The following is a 26,372-nucleotide window of genomic DNA, read 5'->3' on the forward strand; positions in this document are numbered from 1 at the left end:
TGAGTCTAGACAAGAACATAGGACAAATTCGAATTGTTATTCCAAGTTTGTCTTTTTATTGTTATTGTTATTTAAAGTTTTAAAAGCAGGAAATATGGCACCTGTAATTTTCCGAGGAAGAGGAAGAAGAGGCAGAGGAGAGATCGTTACTCACCATGATCACGAAGCTGGACCTTCAAATACGCGAGCTCCTTCGACCACAAGGAGTGAAGAACCACAGAGATGGAGAAACCTTTTCGAACCTGCGAGACATTCCACCTCGCACAGCTCAACGGCATCGTATCGTCACTCGTTCGGGCCAGATTCTGAAAATGATCCCAATAACCCTCAACCCTCCTACATGCCTCTACAGCGTTCGGTATCGCACCGTGCTTTTGACGACCCCACTCCTTACTTCAGGGGCCAGTTTAACCCAGCAGATTACATTCAGGAACCTGCAGGCTTTGTTCCGTTAGGACCACAGGATCACTTCTCAGAAGACCATATGGATGAGGACACTGATCCAATCGAACCTGCTCGTGGTACGCCCACACATCCTATCGAGATCTCAGATGGATCTTTTTTTCATGGCACACCTTACCAAGGGCCAGATAGCTTTCAAGCGCTGTTCAATCAACATGAGTGGTACTTCACACCCTCCCATCAAACATCGCAACACGAGCAGCAACAACAACAAGATCCCTCCGAGGATCCACGTTTCGTGGCAGTTACGCCACCACCACCGCCCCCGGTTCAACCAGTAATGCCTGATCCGCCGAGGCGTAGAAGATCGGGTGCTCGTATGTCCACCCGAGGAGGGGAATTCCACTTCAGCACCCCTCGACACTCTAGTAGTAGCCACTACCCGCCACTACAAGAAGAAGGACCTTCAAGTCCAGTACAGGAGGCGAACTCCGCACCAGTTGCACCATCTTCGCCACCATTTGGGTATGACCACCCAATACCTGCGTACACAGGTCCAACGGCATACAACCCGTTCGAACCGTCGTCGCACGCACATTACAATTACAACTATGAGCGCGACCCATATGTGGTAGCGGCTAGGTATAATGCCCGCTATCCCGACGGAGCTTTTGGAAACATGGGGATACCGGACTACTCAGCTCATGGGTATCCAGCACCTCCTAGACCTCCAGTTCCGCAACCGGCGCCACAACCACGTTTTTCTCCGCCCGAACAAGAAGAAATCCTCCACCACTTAACTCGTGTGGAACGGGATTTCGAGGAAGAACGAAAGAACAACAGGGGATTCCTTAAGGGTCTAGCGAACCTGTTGAAAGGCAAGAAGAAGAAACGTAACCATTAGTCCTTATGTATGTTCTAATGTAATGTCTATTTTAAATAAAGTCCCTGCGTGGACATTTATGGTATTTCAGTCCCTACGTGGACTTATCTTTTAGTCCCTGCGCGAACATCTATCTTGTATTAGTCCCTGCGTGGACTTGTCTCTTTATTAACCTCTGTGTAGGTATGTACTAGTTTAAAAGTCCCGTTTAGGGCAGCATGTAATCGTATTTGAAATTTTGGAATGTTATGTTATAATTTCATTTTTGTTATTACTATATATGAAATAAATCAAAATCATTCCTTTTAAATTAAATCTGCCTAATAAAGAATCTTAAGAGTGAAACCTAGCCAGGTGTCTTTATAAGATCCGGCCAAGATGGTAAGACCTGATTGAAAAAGATTCAGAATTCCAGTTAACCTCTGTAATCATGTTAACGTTCATGGCAGATGTGATTCGTTAAAATCGCACGCGTCATTCTTATAAAAAAAATCCTTCTAAGGATTTCAAAGCCCAAATTAATGATATGATAAATCATGGGTTAAATCATCAATAAAGGTGATCACTTGTTAAACATCCATTAGAGATGTAGTGCCTACGGGCCAACCTTATTAAACATCCATTAGAGATGTAGTGCCTATGGGCCATAATTATTGTCATATAAGACAAAAGACGAGTGGTAGTCTATGACTCCCTGTCAAGAAGGGTAAAAGAACTACGGTTCAAACCTTCATACCTTGATTCTCTGTAATCTCGGCTAATATTATCTAACGTCCTCGTGACTAGGCTTTTATGCCACTAGCAATGTTAATTGTAATTAGGATAAGTATGTTCAAATCCTAAATAAAAGTGAGTAACAAATTAACCAGATATGGTCTCTGTTACCATGGTTAGTGAATTGCCATAAAAGACAATTCAATAATAAACTCCTAAATAAAATTTTCATTATCTTCTGTAACAGATTCAAGTTACCATGGCTAATCCTAATGGAGAAAACAGTCATACGAGTGAAGATGAATATGATAATGCCCAAGTACATTTAACGGGCGCTCAATTAAAAGCTCTCGTCGACAACGCTGTTCAGGCAGCCCTAGATCGACAATACACCGAATCTCGGAGCAGAACCGTATCCAAACCACCTTCCAAGCCGAAACACACTCAAAATCCCACAGTAAACCCCTGTCAAAGCCCAAGAAGGACGACGATAATCACTCGTCCAATGAAAACAGTGTTCGTCGTGAAAGGGAGTATACTGATGCTTCCCGTGCCAGGGGCTGCACCTACAAGTACTTTATGTCTTGTAAACCCCGAGACTTCACGGGGGAGAAAGGTGCCGTCGATTGTATGACGTGGCTGGATGAGATGGACACCGTGGTGGACATCAGTGGCTGTGCGGAAAGGGATGTGGTAAAGTTTGTGTCGCAATCGTTTAAGGGCGAGGCCCTGGCTTGGTGGAGGGCGTTGGTTCAGGCCTCGGGAAAAGCTGTGCTATACAGCATGACATGGGAGGAATTCATTACTCTCATCAAAGAAAATTACTGCCCTCAACATGAGGTGGAGAAGATAGAGTCCGATTTTGTATCATTAGTGATGACAAACCTGGACTGCCAAGCCTACTTAACGAGCTTCAACACGATGTCTCGGTTGGTTCCATACCTGGTAACCCCGGAGCCAAGGAGAATCGCTCGTTTTATCGGGGGGTTAGAACCCGCAATAAAGGCAAGTGTGAAGGCCTCTCGGCCAACGACCTTCAGGTCTGTAACTGACCTCTCTTTGTCCCTCACAATGGACGTTGTCCGACTGAGATCGCTGAGAAACAAAGAGGCCAAGAAGAGGAAGCGTGAGGACGATACCTCACGAAGGTCAGGCAAGAAACACCGTGGGAACAGTGATAACAAGAGAGGGTCAGAGTCGAGGAAAGATGGGCAACAATCCGGAGAGAAGCCCAAGTGCAAAAACTGCCAGAAATTCCACTTTGGGAAATGCAGGCTTGGGTCGAACTCACAGTCTCAGTCGAGGTCGTATACTTGTGGATTGTGCAAGTCCAAGGACCACAAGACTGTGGACTGCAAAAAGATAAAAGATGCGACCTGCTATAACTGCAATGAGAAGGGGCACGTTAAAAGCAACTGCCCCAAACTCGCCAAGAAGACAGAAGAAACCAAGAAGAACAATGCTAGAGTCTTCAAGATGGATGTGAAGGAAGCTTTGCAAGACGACAACGTAATCACAGGTACTTTTCTCGTAAATAATATCTTTGCAAGAGTACTTTTCGATTCAGGCGCTGACAAGTCCTTCGTAGACCAAAAATTTTGCAAATTGCTGAATATGCCTGTCAAAACCCTAAATGTGAAATACGAGGTAGAGCTAGCAGACGGCACAGTAGAAACCGTCTCCACTATACTAGATGGGTGTGTGATATCCATTAAGAACCACTCTTTTCCTCTATCTCTACTTCCCTTTAAACTGGCTGGTTTTGACATCGTTCTGGGCATGGACTGGTTATCCCACAACCAGGCCCAGATCGTCTGCAACAGAAAACAAATAGTGCTAAAGACCCCGACTGGTGAATCGCTCACCATTCGAGGAGATACGCAGTATGGATTGCCCGAGAATGTAACTATGCTCAAGGCTTCAAGATGTTTAAAAAGAGGCTGTGTCATCTACATGGCACAGGTGATTATTGAAGAGCCCAAACCAAAGATAGAAGACATTCCAGTCATTTCGGAGTATCCAGAAGTTTTCCCCGAAGATCTGCCTGGTTTGCCACCAGATAGGCAAGTGGAATTCAGGATCGATATCATCCCTGGCGCGGCTCCTATTGCAAGAGCACCTTACCGGCTAGCGCCAACTGAAATGAAGGAATTAAGGACCCAGCTCGATGAACTGCTGGCTAAAGGTTTCATTAAACCGAGTTCATCCCCTTGGGGAGCACCTGTCCTGTTTGTTAAGAAGAAGGACGGATCGATGCGTCTGTGCATCGATTATCGTGAACTTAATAAGGTCACGATAAAGAATAGATACCCATTGCCAAGGATCGACGATTTGTTTGATCAGTTGCAAGGGGCTAGCTATTTCTCGAAGATCGACTTGAGGTCGGGCTACCATCAGCTGAAAGTCAGAGATGAAGACGTACATAAAACAGCATTTAGGACTCGCTACGGTCACTACGAGTTCCTAGTGATGCCTTTTGGGCTCACAAATGCACCGGCTGCGTTCATGGATCTCATGAATCGCGTCTGCAAGCCGTACTTAGACAAATTCGTCATCGTGTTCATCGACGACATTCTTATCTACTCAAAGAGCAAAGCTGACCATGAGAAACACCTACGTTGTATTCTCAAATTGCTGCATCGCGAGAAGCTCTATGCCAAATTCTCTAAATGCGAATTCTGGCTTAGAGAAGTCCAATTTCTTGGACATGTCATCAGCGAGCGTGGTATCCAGGTGGATCCCGCTAAGGTAGAGGCGGTTATGAATTGGCAAGAGCCAAATACACCTACCGAAATTCGTAGTTTCCTGGGGTTGGCAGGATACTACAGGAGATTCATTGAAAATTTCTCAAGGATTGCTGCGCCCTTAACCTCCTTGACCAAGAAGAAGGAAAAGTTTGTTTGGGGCCCTAAGCAGCAAGAGTCCTTTGATATTTTAAAGCAAAAGCTAAGCAACGCCCCTGTGTTGACACTACCGGAAGGTACCGAAGAGTTCGTAGTTTACTGCGACGCGTCACACATTGGCATGGGGTGTGTCCTCATGCAGAAAGGCAAGGTGATTGTCTATGCTTCGAGACAGTTAAAGGTGCACGAAAAGAATTACACCACCCATGACCTGGAGTTGGGTGCCGTTGTGTTCGCACTAAAACTGTGGAGGCATTATCTGTACGGAATCAAGTTTGTGATCTATTCAGATCACAAGAGCCTTCAACATCTGTTTAATCAGAAGGAGCTAAACATGAGGCAACGCCGTTGGATGGAGACCTTAAATGATTATGATTGTGAGATCAGATACCATCCCGGCAAGGCGAATGTAGTCGCTGATGCCCTGAGCCGGAAAGAAAGGATGAAACCCATCCGAATCAATGCTAAGAGCATTGAAGTAAAGAATAATCTGATTGAAAGGGTGTTAGCTGCACAGAGAGAAGCTATGTTGGAAGCTAATTATCCTAAGGAAAAGTTAGGAGTAACTGAGGAGCAGTTAACTCTTAGCAAGGATAGAATTTTGCGATTGAATGGGCGAATATGGGTTCCAATTTATGGAGGACTACGAGATGTTATCCTCCAGGAAGCCCATAGTTCCAAATATTCTGTCCATCCTGGAGCAGACAAAATGTATCAGGATCTAAAGGCAAATTATTGGTGGATAGGCTTGAAAAAGTCTGTAGCCGCTTATGTAGCCAAATGCTTAACTTGTGCGCAAGTCAAGGCTGAGCATCAAAAGCCATCTGGCTTGCTACAACAGCCTGAACTTCCTGAATGGAAGTGGGAATGTGTAACTATGGATTTTATCACCAAGTTACCCAAGACGAGCAAAGGAAACGACACAATATGGGTTATAGTCGATAGACTGACTAAGTCAGCTCATTTCTTACCCATCAAGGAGACTTATAGCTCCGACACATTAGCCCAGTTATATGTTGATAAGATTGTAGCCCTACATGGCATACCTGTGTCCATTATCTCAGACAGAGATACTAGGTACACGTCTCATTTCTGGAAAAGCTTCCAGCAATCTTTGGGCACACGCTTGAATTTTAGTACGGCTTACCATCCTCAGACAGACGGTCAGAGTAAGGGTACTATTCAAACGTTGGAAGACATGCTGCGGGCATGTGCTATCGATTTGGGTGGTAGTTGGGATAAGAACCTACCCCTAATCGAATTCTCCTACAACAATAGCTACCATACCAGCATAAAGGCTACGCCTTTCGAGGCATTATACGGTAGAAAGTGTAGATCGCCTGTTTGTTGGGCGGAAGTTGGAGAGGTCCAATTATCAGGACCAGAGATAGTCTTCGAAACGACGGACAAGATTGTCCAGATTCGAGAACGTCTCAAAGCTGCCCGTGATAGGCAGAAAAGTCACGCTGATCCAAAGCGTAAGGATTTTCACTTCGAGGTAGGTGAAAAAGTGTTACTAAAGGTATCACCCTGGAAGGGGGTGATGCGCTTCGGTAAGAAGGGCAAACTGAGCCCGAGATACATAGGACCTTTCGAGGTTATCGAACGTGTCGGGTCAGTTGCCTATAAGTTGAACTTACCAGAAGAGCTCAATGGAATTCACAATGTGTTCCACATCTGCAATCTAAAGAAGTGCTTCGCTGATGAATCATTAGTGATCCCACACACAGATGTGCATATAGATGAGAGCTTGAAGTTTGTGGAGAAGCCTTTGTCGATTGAAGACCGACAGGTGAAAAAGCTTCGAAGAAAGCATGTACCTATAGTCAAGGTTAAATGGGATGCCCGGAGAGGTCCCGAATTCACGTGGGAAGTTGAATCCACGATGAAAGAGAAATACCCTTATTTGTTTGAGTAAATCTCGGGTCGAGATTTATTTTAAGGGGGTGAGGATGTAACACCTCGAAATTTTGTGTCCAATAATGTATTGACACGTGTCTTGAGTTTACACGTGGCGTTTAATATTAAACAAAGGACAAAAGTTGACAAACCTTGAAAATGTGTAAATTTGAGGGTTATAAATGTCAAACAAGGGTAAATATACTGTATAGTAACCCTAAACGATGCTCGTACCTTCAAACGAATAAATCATGGATCGTACGGAAGCGAAACGCGGAAGAAAGTGAGAGATTACAAGCTGTAGGGGGTTAACTGTGTCAACATGTTTAATTATACCTCTGAGTGACCCTTTGACGTACCCGAGGCTTTGTAACAGTAAAATATGCTCGCTAGAATGTACTATATAAATTTCGCGAAGCTCCGTTTTAAAACGAGAAAGTTATAATCAAATTCGTATGAGAAGGGTTAAAAGCGTCAACGATGAAAGTTAAAGCTTTCCGAATAATTAACAAACTAACCGGGGACTTAACAATGCGGGTAAATAACACGAGGCCCTTAGTTGTAAATAATCGAGGGCCAAATCGCAAAGTTACCCCTTCAAACCCGAAAGGTCAGGTTATTAATTACCGAAGATTTCGTTATTAATTACCAAGATTTAGGCAATGATTATAAAAGATTCAAAAATCTTGAAAAATAGACCTGACGCGGGCCACGTAAAGGTTAAGGGTTAGTTAAAGCGGGCCGCGAGCCACCTGTTAATCCGGTTTCTGACTTATGGGTTCAGGCGGCCCGCGACCAAGATGCATGAACTCTTAATGCGGGCCGCGTGAGACACACAGTAACAGAAAACATGGGCAGCTTCAATGATTTGGCTTGTAGACGAACTTGTGAGCAATCAATGAAGCATGGGCGCCCTCTACCTGACCCCTAGCACCTTAGGACACCTGCTGAACATCCATACTCACTTGTAGCCTGAGTTGTAATGATCTAGAGGCCATTCTTTCACTATAAATAGGCCTACATTGTGCATAAGTTCACCACACCTCAAAACACATCTTCTGATCATTCTTGAAGCTCCCAAGTGTTCTTCTATAATCCTAAGTCGTGCACTAAGCCTCTATAAGTATGCCAAACCTTCTATGGCTTTGTTTTTGCTTAGTTTAGCCTAAAAGTCAATCTGTCGTAACTAACGATTGACTTTGCGATAAATCACGAATGGTCCAGTTAATTGTCGAATCAAAAGTAGTTATGTGTTGATATTTATGTGGGTAATAAACCCCTAAAAGGGTTCCCCCTGATCACCACTCTAACTAGGCCAAATGTCGAGTCAAACGTATACTTAAAAAGTCAACAGAAAGCCATTTTTGCGATTCTTGCATAATCTGTAATGTAGGTGATATGTAACCTGTTTGAACACTCATAAAACATGATAATAAGTATACTAACTTGTCTAAGCTCGTTTGATTCGGCCATTTGCTATATTGACCCGATTCGGAGCCGAATGTCGCAAAAGTTTGACTTTTGCTTTGACTTCAGTTCTGACCCGTTTTAGTGCAATGTAGATATACCTTAGGACTCTCTTAGGACCAGTTCACGTGATGGTATCACCCTCTGTGACCGGTTCGTTGTTTGTCCGAGTCTTTTACGCCTTTCCGTTAATTGCTTAAAAGTTGACCGTAACGCCCTTTTCAAAATAAAACGAGTATTTCGGACACGTGAAGGGACCATAACCTTGCTTACTAAATTCTAAGCATGTCCCTAAAGTTTCACGCCAATCCGAGGTCTAGAATAGGAGTTATGCTAAATAGCGCAATTAAAGGAAACTTTGGTAATAAACGGCGCGATTAGCATAACGCCTACCTAAACCAAGATTTCGACACCAAACCTTTTACTCACTGTTGTAAAATAATATTTTGGGATTTTTAAAGATTTTTAATTAATTTTAACCTGCTCATAACCTGCGGTTATGGCTACGGTTCGGTAAATACCGAATATGCTCTTTTCGGCCATAACTTGAGTTCTATAAGGTCTTTTGACCCGATTCCAGTTGCTACTGATTTTAAATAATAAATAAAGTATTTTGAACTTTATAAACTGATCGGGAAACTCAGATTTCCTGTAGAACTCAGAAACCTCTTTTAATAATCTTTAAAAAGACCGAAATACCCCTTCGGGGCATAAAATGAACTTAAACTCGTTAAGGGCATCACGAAAGGTATCCTACTGATACCACAACCTCTTTAAGGCATATTGACTTAGGAAACAAGTGTAGGACTCTTACGGTTACCCGTTGCGCCTTTTGCGCGCACGGTTCGGCTTATGTAACTAGTTTACATAAATTAGCCGCTACGGGTCAAACCATATTATTTTGACCCCAAAATCCATAGTGTGAATATTAAACCCATATAAAACAAGCATTCAAACTTGTTGGGTCAGAATCACATTCCATTCCCGGTTTTCGCCTTTCACGCGATTAAACCGTATCTATCCTTTGAAACTGACCGGTCTAGGCTACGGCTAATATAAAGACCCGTTAGGATTCTAATAGGTTATTTTGAAACCTTCGTTCCAGAATAGGAGCCCAGTAAAAGATATCTGTGATTTAATCAGTTAAGGACTGTACTTGCAAAGGTAAATACTTTTAACTTATTTTCCGTTATACGGGCTTGGGTTACGGTATATATAAAATACCGCTTGATCGAGCATCAAATCTTCCATCGTTTGGTGGTTAATTGAATAATTTGACCGGCTCGTTTAAACAGTCTTGTTACTTAAAAGCCTTTGGGGGTTAATGACCATGTCCCGGATATCCTTGGCAGCATTTTACGAAATGGCCACGACCTTGACATTCGGGTGTAGGCGTACACCCGGCATTATGTCCATAATTATAAAAGCATAGCCGTTGGTTACCCGCCACGGTGTTATATGCTATGTGGTGTGTCTATTGATCTTTAACCCGGACTAGATCCGGGCTACCAGACGCAAAAGGAACATGTAATTCGTTCACAAGATTATAATATTAAGTAATTCTCCCAAGTTATAAAAGAGTTTGTGCCTTGTGCATTCAAATCAATTTTAATAAACATTTTACAAAAGTGTCGGTTGAATGTATTTACCAGTGTAAACTGACGTATTTTCCCAAAAAGATTAAATGCAGGTACTAAGCGTAATCGGCTGGCTATAGCTCCTTAGCATCTTAAAGAGTCTCGCAAGCTTTTGATGCCTTGTCTGTTGAACAATACTTTCTATTATTTTGATCCCCCTGTGGATAGCATTCGACTATTTGTGATACATTCGATATTACAATCAATGGTTGAATTATATTTATCTTTATGCTTCCGCTGTGCATTCGTATAATTGTGTGGTTTGACTATATTGTTGCCAACTACGTCACGGTAATCCCCCACCGGGCCCACCGGTGATACACGTGGAAATCGGGGTGTGACATAAGACCGGTTCAAACCAGTCCAAGCCAAAGGAGGCAAAACCCAAATGCAGTAACTGCAGAAAGCAACATTTTGGAAAATGCACGATAGACCCACGTGCTAAATTATGTGGGATTTGCAAGACCAAGGGCCACAAAACCTTGGATTGCAAGAAGTTGGAAGATGCGACCTGTTATGGGTGCAACGAGAAGGGGCATATCAGGACTAATTGCCCAAATAAAACCAAGAAGCCTAGTAGGGCTAAGAATACCCAAGCTGGAAGCTCTCAAAGGGATGCTCAAGAGGCTAGTCAGGATGACAATGTCACAATAGGTATTTTCTTTGTCAATAACGCTCATGCTAGAGTATTATTCAGGTTCAGATAAGTCTTTCATAGACAATGGATTTGGTAAATCCTTAAAGCTGCCTGTTAAAAACTCTAAGCATCAAGAATAAAGTAGAATTGACCAATAGTACTTCAGAGTCTGCTTCGGCAATGTTAGATGGATGTTTTGTATCCATTAGGAACCATTCTTTTCCACTACCCTTGTTTCCGTTGAAATAGAGGGACTCGATATAGTGATAGGAATGGATTGGTCATCTTATAGCTAAGCCCATATTATTGGTGATGAGAAGCAAGTAGTTAACAAGACTCCTTATGGTGAGCCTTTGAAAATTCAAGAAGACATATGGTATGGATTGCCTATGTATCTGCTGAATTTGGTATTTAATACCAAAGCTTCGAGTATGGAAAACTCAGAAGAGACAAACAAAAGTCGCGATGTTAGGGATGCGACAAATGTTAATGGTGCACCAAATGTGAACCTCGATGTTAATGGAGCTAATCTCCAAAATTGTGATTAACGCAACTGTCGGAAAGGCTATGAGAAAAGTCATAAAAGGTTCAAGAAGCTGAATGTTGTTTGCTCTAAAACCCATGTCGCTGCTCATGAGAAGAGTTTCATTTATGCTTCAAATACGAAGAATAAACCCAGCGAAAGCAAACATGGCAAGGAGTCCATTATTTTTGGATGTACTTACAAGTACTTCGTCTCTGGGAAGTCCAGAGACTTCAATAGTAAAAAGGGGACCATCGATTGCAGGAAATTAATTGATGAAGTAGAATCCATTAGGCGTATTCGTGGTTACGCTGAAAAGAACACTGTGAGGTATGCATCACAGCCATTCGACGGTAATACCCTTAATTAATGAGGATATTAATGAAGTCCACAAGAAAGATCCTCTTGTACACTATGAGATGGACAAAGTTTTAAGGACCTTATTAGAAAGATCTGTTATTCGCATCGAAAAGTTCTAGGATGTCGACAGTATGTCGCAAATTTTAATTCTTTGACTAAGATAGTACCCTATTCCAATTACCCAAAAATCTAAGCTTGGATGCAAGCAATTGATGGTGGTTAGCAGAGGTAACACCTCGAAAATTCGTGTTCAATAAAATAAAGACACGTGTCACGTGGGACAAACGTGTCAGGGACCCGGATCAAATACGGACGTGTGGTAGGATTTACAAAGGGGCGTCATGTTATTTAAATACCTCTGAACGACCCATGGGTGACATGTTATTAAAATACCTCTGAGCGACCCAAGATGTAAATCCCAAGACCATGAATCAATACGATAAATGTCCGATAAATTAGCCGGTTGTTTCTAGATAAATTAATTTCATAGGTCTCAAAGCTTGCTCATTTTAAATCCATTATGGATCTACCTCAGCCGCTCGCGTTTTATAGAATAAGAAATAACCAGTCAAAGCTGAGACTACCCTAAAATTTGTAAAGATTTCGCAGCTAAATTTAAAGGGATTAAGAATGGAGGCGTTGAACCCTCCTGATGAATGATTAGAGGCAGTTCGCATTAATAATGACCCTAGATAAACCCCCCTTATTGTGATTTTATTGCTAAGAATTTCGGTTGGTTTCAGGTGCTGTTAAGTCTCTCAGAAGACCATAAGCTTAGCAAAATTTTAAGAAATTCTCCCGTGAGAACCCCAGACATTAAGTGTAAGGTAAAACTTACAAGCGAAATCATAAGAACCATTCCTTCTGTTCCTGTCAGAAACTTCCAATTGCAGAATTCTAGAAGTATCCTCTCTCTAGAGGAAGTGTGTCATCACATATAATTGATATCTCTTTAATCTCTATCGATTACGAATACCAGACAGTATGATAATAGCGCCATATGAGGATTGGTGTATCTTAATATGTTCCATAGATTCCTTCCATGCCTGATCAGTATGGAGGTTTAATGCATGGGACCACAAAGATATCCCGGTGGTCATACGGTACTAAAAAATCAACTAATGGTATTCAAAGAAGATATCCATAATGGAATTGTCCAAGTAAATGTCCCCGAATAAGGAATTCGTGGACTTGTAACATAAACGTGTCACTTATTTGACACGAGCAATGATGGATGAACTGGAGCCTGAGATTTGGAAAATATTTGTAATCTCCTTGTATCTTGATTATCTTCTCCTAAGATTACCCTATTCACCTCTTGAGAGGCAAGTAGAGTTGAGATTTATATCCTATTTAGGGTTGTTCTATTATGAAATCTCCAAGGTAGCTAGTACCATCATTGGAAGAATCGAAACCCTGATTAAGTAAGTTTTAAAATAAAGGATTCATATAGCCTAACTCGATATCCTGAAAATTCGATATAGTTATTTAAGAAAGACGGTTCATTTTGCTTATGCATTGATTACCGCAACCCTAATTAGGCAACAATTAAGAATTGCTATCAGTTGCCCAGGATCGTCGATTTGTTCGATCAACTGAAAGGATTAGCTATTCCTTAAGATTAGCTTAAGCAGTGGTTGGAATAACCATCTCACCTTATGATAAGCTTTTCTATAATAGTTGATATAAGTGTTAAGGTTGCTCCTTGGGAGACCTTGTATAGATGAGATGTTAAACATCTATTGTTAGACAGAAAATTGGTAAGTCCAATTATCAGGATCTGAAAGTTGCCTGGGAAACAACAAATAAGATCGTGCAAATCCGTAATCATCTATAGGTTGCCAGTATTCGGCAGAAAAATCAAGGATTAATGAATGTAGCAACCCTCCTAAGTTTTTGATTGAGGGATAAAGTTCAACAAAGATATCGCCCTGGAAGGATGTACCAATCTGTTAATTATCAGGCTAGTTGAGCTCTGAATATGTAGAACCATTCGAAGGAATCGAATGTATTAAGATCAAATAGCTTATAAGCTAAAACCTATATAAGGAGCTTAGTGGAGCTCGCAATGCGACCCACACTGATGATGTAAGGATATGTTTCGCCGATAAGTTAAAATGTATTATCATATAAAGATATGAAGATTTATGATATGATAAGAAACCTGTATCAATCAAGGATCGACAGGTTAAAAAGCTCCAAAGAATACGTATACCTATTAATTTATAAAGGTCAACTGGAGTGCTTGGAAAAGCCCCAGATATGCTATAGAAGTTAAGTCTATTATGCGACAAGAAGTGCTTCCATCATTTTAGCAAATCTCGAGGTCGAGATTTCTTTTAAGGGGGTGAGGATGTAACACCTCGTAAAAATCACGTCCAATGATGTATTGACACGTGTAATAAACCCTAATAAAGTCAAACCTTGAACTTAAGGGACTAATTTTTCGAAAAATCGAAAAACTTTAATTATAAACAAATTGGAAGTATTAACATAACTTAAATAAGTTTTTGAAGAAACACTAGATAAATGGTCGGAACCGAAATATCTAGGGGGTTTGAATCCGTATAAAAGGGTTAGCTCTCTCTCGGTTGATTCAGTTGCTACCGAACTTCTTCTCTAGTGATTCTGCAAAAAAGAGCACCGTTAGCCTCGCCAAGGGGAGAAGAGGGTTCTCTCCTTGACCCGACTCCGGTGTGAGAATAAGTATTGGTAATAGAGAAGAGATAGTATTTGAGAAGTGAGTGTGATCTGAGTTTATACCTGAACAGTTCTCGTATTTATAACCAGGAGTTTGGGAGGGAAAATCTGTTATTGAAAAGATGACGGAAGATGCTAACGCCGTAGCGGTTATATTTTCTTCCGTTAAATTCTTTGATCCCACGTCAAGTTGCCTTGATCCGATGTGAATGCACAAGGATCGTGGTTTGATCTAAGGCTGGGGGATTGCCACGTGGAAAGTGATTAAGTGGAGATCATTCTCCAATTGCATGCTTTCGTTGTGGTTTCAGGGATGCCTGTGGTAATGACACGTGTCCAGACGGTTGTAACCGTCTGGGTGGTGTACGATCATATTCTTTCTAGAAGATTACTGCTGTAATCTAGTGTGACACCTTACTGTGTGGACACAGATGTGTAAATCCCAAGTTTGGGCAAAATAATAACCAAGTTTGGATATTTGGGCGGAAGTATTGATCTTTAGGATTTCAATCCTTTGCTAATGGAAGAAGGCGCAAGGATTTTATGCTTTCCTTTGGGCGCGCGACTATAAATTGTTGATTACTTTCTCCCTTTTGTAAGACCAATGCGCGGCCACGCAAGGTTAAAAGGTTGAAAGGCCAGTTTGTGGTATGGTCTCAAATCCTTTTTATGAGGTTTTTGGGACCTTACCCCTTCAAGTCCCCCCAGTCTAGTGTTGTACTTATGCAAATAAGTGGAGCACTGGACTTAAGAGAGAGAAATGTTTTTGGGCGCGAAAAAATAAGAAATCTTCTGTGAGAAGATTGAATTTTTTGTAAAGATTTTTTATGGAAAATCTTTGACTTTCAACGAGGCTGGTGTAGTAAATTGATTTGACAACCTGTCATTTTCAGTTGTTTTTTACTGTCCGTGTCTTACACGCGCGCATGTAAACGCGTGTGTGTTCTGACATTTCTTTTTTCTGCTGTTTGGGGAACTATGATACCCGGAACAGTCGCTGTGACGGTTACCGATGCTATTTATTGCGATAAGTATATATAACGTTTGGGTAACCTCTCTTGTGTAATTATTGTTTTGTTGAAAAATTTTCCCCCTTCTTTGTTTAAAAGAAAATCCACTGTTCCCCTTCTTATGTCAACCGAAGAACATCAAGAAGGTCTTGCTGAAGAGATGTCGACTGAACTTCCACCGTTGAAGTGGACTAGAGCGTCTTTTGATGATTTAGTTCAGAATTTCAAGTTTCCAGAAAGCTGGGGTGCTCTGTACCCTGAAGAGGAGCAGACGGCGGCAGATGCTCCGGCTGGGTATATTACCCTCTTTTGGGATTTTTTCTGTGATGGTAATTTTTGCTTGCCTGTCACTAGATTTTTTCTTGAAATCCTTGAGTTTTACAACCTGCATATCTCCCAACTTCACCCTATTGGTATGGTTAGGGTTCGACATTTTGAATTCGTGTGTCGGACAATGTATGTTGAACCAACCGTCCCCCGATTTAGGGTTTTTCATCAGATGCATTGTACCCAAGGGTTCTATTCGTTCGTTCAGAGGGTTTCTGCTAAGAAAATTTTACTGCATCCCCCGAAATCTTTCCATGATTGGAAGCAAAAATTTTTCTTTATCAAGGCTGGAGTGATTCCGATGAAGATGGTTCTAAGGGGGAAGGATGATGTTCCGATTGAAACCCTTCAGACCCCCGTTAGTGAGAACTGGTATCAAGATTTGAAAGATGTGCCTAATATTGTGTTGCCGGAGAAAGCTCTTGTTGGAGCCGGCATGAGTTTAAACTGGAAGATGGAGCGTGACGACAAACCTGTATATACGGAGGATGGTCATAGTAAGTTTGGGATTCTTCCCCTCTCTTTTTTTTTTTTTGACCCGCTGCTTTCTTCGAATGTAGTCGTTTCTCTGTATGTCGTTGCCTTCAAGAGGGAAGGCGGTCGAATGGGTACAATCAAGAAAAACCAGAAGAAGAGCTTTGCTGTAACAACTGTCACTAAAATCCCTAATTAGGATAGTAATTAGCTATTAAGGAAACCCTAATTGAGACACCCAAGTGATTCTACGCAAACCCTAAAATTTCCAGAACAATCAGAATCAGGATCAGGGCCCCTAAAACTCAGAGGGGGATAAACCCTAGCCAACGATTATCTTCATAACTAATTATAAAATTCGAAAAATTAAAAACCGTCGACACAGCAAGCCTACATGCACGAAGGGCTACTCTATGAAAATAGGGTGGTCACTCGCGTAGCGCGACGCCTAAAGGGGTACCCCCTCGCGCTACGCGACGGTGTCAAAATTTCAGTATAAATAGCAGGGGTTGGGACTTGAAATTTGGCACTTGAACGACGAAAATCGGAGTTACGTAGATCGAGTTATAAGCAAAACAGTCCAACACACACACACAATTATCGAATCGCTGCCGCAGAACAGGGTAATTACTCGATCGCTATTACGATTTAGTTTCCGGGATCAATATATCCAAGGAATGCCTAAGTGCCGCCCACATTGGGCTATGCTTTATCGTTTGTCGGTAATCCGATAAATGAGCCGAAGCATTGTACTTTGTCGTTGTCGATAATTCGATATACGAGTTGAAGTACTATACTTTGTCATTTGTCATTTTGATAAATGAGTTGAAGTATTGCACTTGGTCATTCATTGCGAATATTTGATCTCGGGAAATTATCGTAACTGTTGTATTGATCACTAATCCTGTTTTGTGTGCGTTATTGTTAAATTAGAAATAATCAAGGCTAATCAGTAGGCTTATACACTGCTCGTTAAATCTGCAATGTGAGTCATTCCTCTTTTGTAAACTCTTTTCTCACAGTTTGTGAGTCATTCTTCTTTTTATCAACTGTTTTACAATACTCCAAATTATTTTCAAAGTGTTATAATTACAGGGACTAAGTCGTGGATATCTTGATTTATTGGTTAGTGGGGTATTGTGCACATTACTATTTCTCCCAGTTAGGTTCATTGACCTACTAGGGAGAAACGTCACTATTAGAGTTCATTAACCTAATAGTGGTATGACCATCGTCACCATTGTGACTTGTCACCATTGTGGCAGAAAGCCAGATAAAGATAAAGATGTAAACCATTGTAATCGCTCTTATGCTGTAATTTATAACTATGGGTCATTTCCTAAAAACTGAATGAACTCACTCAGTATTTCCCCGCTGACAAAACCTTTTTCAAACATGTTTCAGGTAATCTGTTGTGAGCAAAGAAAAGTGCCAGGAAGCACTACCAGCTTAGAAAAGTGGCTCAGTGTAAATAAATAAAGGAACATGTTTTAAAAATAAAGATTTCCATGGAAATCACATTATTGTAAATTACTGGGTTTTATCCCTAAATTATGTAATGAGCAGTTTTAAATACTAAAGATCCTGTTTTAAAAAGACTTCCGCTGTCACTTAAATTAAAATACCGCGGGATTTCTGTCCCGCGGCTCCTGAAACGGGTCAAACCGGGTCGGGGGCCGTGACAGAAATAAGGTGGTATCAGAGCCACTTCTCAAGCCACTGATTTAAGCCAATTAAGTATTTAGAAAAAAACTTAATTTCCATTAATTGCTATTTTGTGATTATTTGTTTATTCATCTGACTAATTATGTACAGTATGAGCAGATCTTTATATGCTAGTCAATGTAGTAAGTCATGCAAATTCTTAAATAATTTGACTCAAGTATTAGTACCTTTATTATCTACAATCTAGAAGTCTTATCAAGAAAATCATAAAATTTTCAAATAAAACCTCGTATGATGTAAATTTCAATAGTACCCAGTAGGAACTAATATTTAAAAAAGTTTTCTATAAATTTTATGAATTCTGACTATGTCTATTTTTAAACAGCATGAGTAACTTGTCTGAGGCCCTTCAGAATTTAAATCTCTATCCAGTAAGAGTAGAAGTTTCCAGAGATTTCAATAGGTATATACTAGATATAGAAGAACCTATAGAATTCGATGCTTTACCTCTCGAGAAACCCAAGCCCAAGGAAATAGAAATTGGAGAAAGTTCTAGGCAAATTGAAAAGTTACCATCTCAGGAAGAGTTAGATTCTATAATGGCAAGCCATAATACTATTAAGCCTGTTAATGAAAATATTTTTAATCGCTCTCTCGAAGCACAACTACCAATGAACTTAGAACCATCTATTCCAAACCCTTCAATCCACTCGCAAATAAACGAATGGTTAATTAATGAAATACAGTTACAAAACCATCCCTATAAGCTTTTTCCTCAAGTTCCATCTAGAACTTTTACCAAATCCACCAATGAGTAACAAGAATAAGGCTGAACTTCGCTTTGGTAAAGAACTAAGGGATACTGGGAATAGGATCCAAGAGATTGGGAGACAGATCTCCTGGAACTACGATAAGAGGGAACACAGTTACTAGAATATCGTTGACAAAAAGGATAGGGGATTTATGAAACTGTTATTGTGTAATAGTAATAGTAAAATCAGTATGTGTAAGATAAATAATAAAACGGTTGTATATAGAAGCATGAAATTTTAGAAAATTTACAAATTTTGTTCATATACGTGATTATGTGCAATTAAGTATGATATTGGATTATTTCTTGTATACTAATTATTTATCTATAACTTAGTTGTCAAATGGAAAACGCTAATAATGAACCAGTTAATGAGGTTAATGATTCTGAGCAACAACCGGGAGATCAATATATGACTAGGCAGGATATAGAAAATATCGTTGCTCAAGGGATAGCCAACACTATTCCAACAATGATAGCTCAAGGGATAGCCAACGCTATTCCAGCCATCGTTGCTGCTGTTAAAAATCCAATAGAACCACAACAACCCGTTCCTAGCAAACGTAATTTCTGAAGATAACTTCAGTAATAGCGTAAACGGAGGCAATGATCATGTTAATCATGACAATGAACCACAACCAGCGCCGCTCCCTAAGAAAATGAAAGTTGCAACACCTGGTTGCACTTACAAGGAATTTCTTGCTTGTAAACCATCTGAGTTTGCAGGCAACGAAGGAGCGACTGCGGCACTACGTTGGTTAGAGAAAACTGAGGCAGTAATTGCCATAAGTAAATGTGCTCAGGATGATCAGGTCATGTACGCGTCAAACCTTTTCAAAGAAGGAGCGCTAGAATGGTGGAATACGGTGTTACAATCAAAAGGAAGAAGGATGGCGTATGCTATGAACTGGGAAGAATTTAAGAGCTTGGTAGAAAGAAAATTCTGTCCCGAATATGAAAAAGAACAAATGACAAACAAGTTTTTAACCCACCGAATGGTTGATGTAGATTGTCGAAAGTATACTACGACATTCTTCGAATATGCTCGAGTAGTACCAACCCTGGCTTCGCCAGAGCCAGTACTTATTTCTCGATATATTTGGGGATTGATTTCTGAAATCCGTAACATCGTCAAGGCTGCGAAACCTCGCACGATTGATGATGCGGTAGATTTAGCCAATACTCTGACTGACGAACTAGTACGGACAAGAGAAGAAAATAGAAGGAAGGAAGTAGCCCAAAAGATTACCCAGGTAATCCGTTCGGATAACCATAACGATTTTAAGAAAGGAGGGAATGGGCAATCTTCTACTAGTTCATTTTGCAATTTTTGCAAAAGAAAACATTTTGGAAGATGCAAAGGATACTGCAATTTTTGCAAAATTCCGGGGCATCAGGAAGAAGACTGCAGGAGGAAGAAATTTTCAGTTTGTTACAACTGTGGAGAAACTGGACATCTTAGGCCAAATTGTCCAAAACTGAACAAACCATCTGACACTAAAGCCAAACCTGCAGAAGAAGCAAAAAGGAATGCAAGAGCCTTTCAATTGACTGCTCAGGAGACAGAGCTCATTCCAGATGTAATAGCCGGTACGTCCTAGGTTACAACGTTTACACAAAAAGTATTAACTGACTCTGATACACACCAAAGTTTTATAAATACTTCATTCTATCAAACTCTTAACTTAGACAAACCTTTACAGTCAAAACATGCAAAAAGGAAAATATAACTCTCAGGTCATATAATTCTTCGCTAACCTAATTCCTATGAAATTAGCCAAGTTTAATGTTATGTTAGAAATAGATTGGTTAGTAGCCAACCCTACTCGAATTCTCTGTGATAAGAACTTTATAGAAAATCCAGGTAACCGCCGGAGAATTATTTATGATTATAGGAAATAAACCACGTAAGGTCACATAATAAATCATGAAGATATTCACTTAGATCCTGCTAAGATAGCAATGGAAGAGTTCGCAATCTTTAAATGAAAAATAGGTATTTTGTAAATTTAGCCGGATACTATAGGCAGTTTATTAAGGATTCTTTTAGATAGATACATCCTTAACTAAGTTAACACAGTTAATTCTAAAATAAGAACCTAAACAAAAAGAAGCCTCTAGCTAGCCTTACCAGAAGGAACAGAAGATTTTAATGCTTCAAAGTTAAAAAATTTTGATATATGGTAATGCGACACAAAAAAAAAGTAATTGTGTATGCATCAAGGCAATTGCAAAAGCACGAAGAAAGCCTTACCACTTGTAAGCCTAAAAATTAGAAACCACAAGTTATCCTTAAGATTAGGAAACATTATCTAAGCAAGCTTACTATCCAGATGAGTCATAAGAATTTAAGATACATATTTGAGCAACAAGAATTAAACATGAGGAAAAAGGGAAATCCTCGATGATTACGACTGTGATATTCAGTATCACGAAGGAAAGGCTGAAGACGGTTAGAAGAACTATACAAATAATAAACAAAAGCCGTCGAAGTCCGAGTTGGAGACAAAATGCTATTGAAAGTATTTCCTTGAAAGGAATTTATAAATTCGGTAAGAGAAGAAGCTAAGTCTCTTATACGTAGGACCATTACCAGTAATCCAACACATAGGACCAGTAGCTTATCATTTACAACTACCAGAAGAATTAGCTGAAGTACATGATGTGTTTCATGTATCCAATCTCAAGAAACATCTATCAGGCGAATCCTTGATAGTACCTCTTCAAGATATAGAGATAAATGATAGAGAAAACCCCTACAAATAGAAGATCGGAAAATTAAGTTTCTCAAACACAAACGACTAGTGTTAGTGAAAGTCCAATGGGAATCCAGAAGAGAACCATAGTATACTTGGGAACTGGAATCAGAAATGAAGTGAAAATACCCTCATCTATTTCAGTGAATCTCGAGGACGAGATTTTTCTTAAGGTGGGGAGGATGTAACAACTGTCACTAAAATCCCTAATTAGGATAGTAATTAGCTATTAAGGAAACCCTAATTGAGACACCCAAGTGATTCTACGCAAACCCTAAAATTTCCAGAACAATCAGAATCAGGATCAGGGCCCCTAAAACTCAGAGGGGGATAAACCCTAGCCAACGATTATCTTCATAACTAATTATAAAATTCGAAAAATTAAAAACCGTCGACACAGCAAGCCTACATGCACGAAGGGCTACTCTATGAAAATAGGGTGGTCACTCGCGTAGCGCGACGCCTAAAGGGGTACCCCCTCGCGCTACGCGACGGTGTCAAAATTTCAGTATAAATAGCAGGGGTTGGGACTTGAAATTTGGCACTTGAACGACGAAAATCGGAGTTACGTAGATCGAGTTATAAGCAAAACAGTCCAACACACACACACAATTATCGAATCGCTGCCGCAGAACAGGGTAATTACTCGATCGCTATTACGATTTAGTTTCCGGGATCAATATATCCAAGGAATGCCTAAGTGCCGCCCACATTGGGCTATGCTTTATCGTTTGTCGGTAATCCGATAAATGAGCCGAAGCATTGTACTTTGTCGTTGTCGATAATTCGATATACGAGTTGAAGTACTATACTTTGTCATTTGTCATTTTGATAAATGAGTTGAAGTATTGCACTTGGTCATTCATTGCGAATATTTGATCTCGGGAAATTATCGTAACTGTTGTATTGATCACTAATCCTGTTTTGTGTGCGTTATTGTTAAATTAGAAATAATCAAGGCTAATCAGTAGGCTTATACACTGCTCGTTAAATCTGCAATGTGAGTCATTCCTCTTTTGTAAACTCTTTTCTCACAGTTTGTGAGTCATTCTTCTTTTTATCAACTGTTTTACAATACTCCAAATTATTTTCAAAGTGTTATAATTACAGGGACTAAGTCGTGGATATCTTGATTTATTGGTTAGTGGGGTATTGTGCACATTACTATTTCTCCCAGTTAGGTTCATTGACCTACTAGGGAGAAACGTCACTATTAGAGTTCATTAACCTAATAGTGGTATGACCATCGTCACCATTGTGACTTGTCACCATTGTGGCAGAAAGCCAGATAAAGATAAAGATGTAAACCATTGTAATCGCTCTTATGCTGTAATTTATAACTATGGGTCATTTCCTAAAAACTAAATGAACTCACTCAGTATTTCCCCGCTGACAAAACCTTTTTCAAACATGTTTCAGGTAATCTGTTGTGAGCAAAGAAAAGTGCCAGGAAGCACTACCAGCTTAGAAAAGTGGCTCAGTGTAAATAAATAAAGGAACATGTTTTAAAAATAAAGATTTCCATGGAAATCACATTATTGTAAATTACTGGGTTTTATCCCTAAATTATGTAATGAGCAGTTTTAAATACTAAAGATCCTGTTTTAAAAAGACTTCCGCTGTCACTTAAATTAAAATACCGCGGGATTTCTGTCCCGCGGCTCCTGAAACGGGTCAAACCGGGTCGGGGGCCGTGACATTTGGTACCACCACATTGTGGGAAATTTTGTTCTTCCGCGGGATGCGGATTTATCTGTTCACCCGGCTGCTGGTGCGGGTAAGTTACATTTGTTTCTGTTTCCTATTCTTGCGCGTTGTGGGTAAATTCTTTATTCTGCGCCTTTGCAGGTGAGTTGTTGAATTTGGGCACAGGCCCTGAAAAGAAAAGGTGCGTGACCACTTCTGCTTCTTCGTCGAAGAGGGGTGAAGTTGTTAAAGTTCAACCGTTGAAGATGAAGAATGTTGCAGAGAAGAAAGGTACGCGCCGTTCTCCTGACTCCAGGTGTGATTATGTGGTGGTTTCTGATTCTTTGGAGGGTCTTGCTCCTGTAGTGACTGTTCGAGAACCGAAACCTAAGCCGGGGGACTCTGCTGACGTTCCCCCTTCCAATCCAAACGAGCCTATCGATTTGGATTCTAGTCCTGAGCATTTGGTGCATAGGAAGGCTGGTAAAAGGAAGCAAGCTGACACTGACGCGGAGGGTCAACCTCCTAAAAAAGTTCAGAGGAAGAAAATTACCCGAAGAGGGAATCTTGATGCCTTTGTTACGGAATCTGTTCCTGGTAAGTAGCATCTTTCCTTGTTTTCTTTATGCGGACTAGATCCTTATGGATTTTTACTTTTCCAGAAGTTCCTGTTTGTAACACCTCGAATTTTTGTGTCCAATGATGTGTTAACACGTGTCATTTGTTTACACGTGGCATCTATATTAAATAAAGGACTAATTTTGACAAACCTTGAAAGTATATAAATTCGAGGGTTATAAATGTCAACAAGGGTAAATATACTGTATAGTATCCCTAAATAATGCTTAAACCTTCAAACGAATAAATTATAGATCGTACAAAAACAAAACGCGGAAGAAAGTGAGAGATTACAAACTACAGGGGTTAACTGTGTCAACATGTTTAATAATACCTCTGAGTGACCCTTTAACGTTCCAAAGACTTTGTAACGGTATTATACCCTCACTAAAATAATATATATGAATTTCGCGAAGTTTCGATATGAAACGAGAAAGTTACGATCAAATTCGTAGAAGAAGGGTTAAAAGCGTCAATAGTGAAAGTTAAGGCTTTCCAATATAATTAATAAATAAACCGGGGACTTAATAATACGGGTAAATAACACGAGGCCCCTATCGGTAAATAACCGAGGGCCAAACCGCAAAGTTACCCCTTCAAACCCGAAAGGTCAGGTAAATCATTACGAAAGATTTCGTTATTAATGGCCAGATTCTGTAATCATAACAAAAGATTTTAAAATTCTGAAATCTTAACCTCTCGCGACCCGCGTGAAGGTTATAGTTAAGTTGAGGCGGGCCGCGAGCCACCTCAAATACGCAACTGATATTTGATCTTTAGGCGACCCGCATTAAAATGCATGGGAACTCCCATGCGGGCCGCGTAAAGTGCCCAGATGCAGAAACTTTGTAGTTTCTTGCCTTTTGGAGCTTTTGAACGATCAAACACCAATTAATGGAGCATGGGCGCCCCCTACACGACCCATAACCCTTAGGGACACCTGCCCATCATCCATGACCAGTTGTAGGGCAATGTGGAATGATCTTGGAGCCTAAAATGCACTATAAATAGCCATGTTGTAGTTACAACATTCACACAACTCAAACACTTCCATCTGATCATTCCAAGAGCTCCTTAGCATTCTCCTCTGTTCTCTAATCAAGAGTTAACTTCTGTAAGTCGTTCATACTCATCTTGGTCATACATTTCCATAGTTTTAGAGTACAAACTCAACCGTCGTAACTAACGGTTGTCATTTCAATAACTCGCAAATGATTCAGTCTTATGACGAATCAAAAATGGTTATGAGTTGGTATTTATGTGGGTATTAAACCTCTAAAATGGTTCCCCCTGATCACCACTCTAACTATGTCAAATATCGAGTCAAACGTGCGGTTAAAAAGTCAACAGAAAGCTATTTTAGCGATTTATGCATAATCTGTAATGTATATGTTATGGAATCTGTTTTGACAATCATAAAACATGATAATAAGTATATAAACTTGTTTGCGCTCGTTTGAATCGATCATTTACTATATTGAACCGGTTCGGAGCCGAAAGTCGCATAAGTTTGACTTTTGCTTTGACTTCAGTTCTGACCCGTTTTAGTGAGGTATAAATATACCTTAAGACTCTCTTAGGACCAGGTCACATGTTGGTATACGCCTCTGTGGTCGGTTCATGAGTTATCCGAGTCTTTTACGTATTTCCGTCATTCGCCTAAAAGTTGACCGTAACGGCCTTTTAAAATTAAAACGAGTATTTCGGACACGTGAACGGACCAAAACCTTGCTTGTTAAATTATAAGCATGTCCTTAAAGTTTCACGTCAATCCGAGGCCTAGAATGAGAGTTATGCTAAAAGGCGCACTTTTAAGAAAGTTTTGTAATTAACGGCGCAATTAGCATAACGCCCATCTAACCCAAGTTTTCGTCACCAAAACTTTTACCCACTGTGGTAAAATAATATTTTGGGAATTTTAAAGATTTTTAATAATTTTTACCTTGCTCATAACCTGCGGTTATGGCTACGGTTCGGTAAATACCGAATATGCCCTTTTTGGCCAAAACGGGAGTTCTACAAGGTCTTTTGACCCGATTCCAGTTGCCACTGGTTTTAAATAATAAATAAAGTATTTTAAGCTTTATAAGCTATTCGGGAAACTCAGATTTCTTGTAGAACTCGAAAAGCCCTTTTAAAGTCTTTAAAATGACCGAAAAGCCCCTATGGGGCATAATATTAACTTAAACTCGTTACGGGCATTACGGAAGGTATCCTACTGATACCAAAATACTTTTAAGGCATATTGACTTAGGAAATAAGCGTAGGACACTTATGTTTAACCGTTTCGCCTATTTGCGCACACGGTTCGGCCCATGGAACTAGTTTTCGTGCAATAGCCGATATGGGTCAAATTATATTATTTGAACCCCAAAATCCAGAGTATGAACTATAAACCCATATAAAACAAGTCACTGAACTTGTTGGGTCCAAATCATACTCCATTCTCGGTTTTCGCCTTTTCGTGCGAATTAACCATATCTATATATCGGAATCAACCGGTTTAAGCTACGGCTAATACAAGGACCGTTAGGATTCTAAGAGGTTAATTAAAACCTTCGTTCCAGATTAGGAGCCCCAGTAAAAGCTATCGGTGACTTGATCTAAATTAAGGATTTATACTTGCAAAGGTAAATACTTTAACTTATTTCCCCTATATGGGCTTGGGTTACGGTATGTTAATACCGCTTGATTGAGCATTATATAATTCCATCGCTTAGGTGGTTAATTGATTAAATATGATCGGCTCATTTAAACAGTTTTGTTGCTTATAAGCCTTTGGGGGGTTTAATGACCGTTGTCCCGGATATCCTTGGCATCATTTTACGAAATGGCCACGACCATCGACATCCCGGTGTAGGCGTACACCCGGTATAAAGTGTCGACATTAAAATTAAAAG

Source organism: Helianthus annuus, chromosome 14 (assembly GCF_002127325.2).
Source record: "Helianthus annuus cultivar XRQ/B chromosome 14, HanXRQr2.0-SUNRISE, whole genome shotgun sequence".
Lineage (NCBI taxonomy): Eukaryota > Viridiplantae > Streptophyta > Magnoliopsida > Asterales > Asteraceae > Helianthus > Helianthus annuus.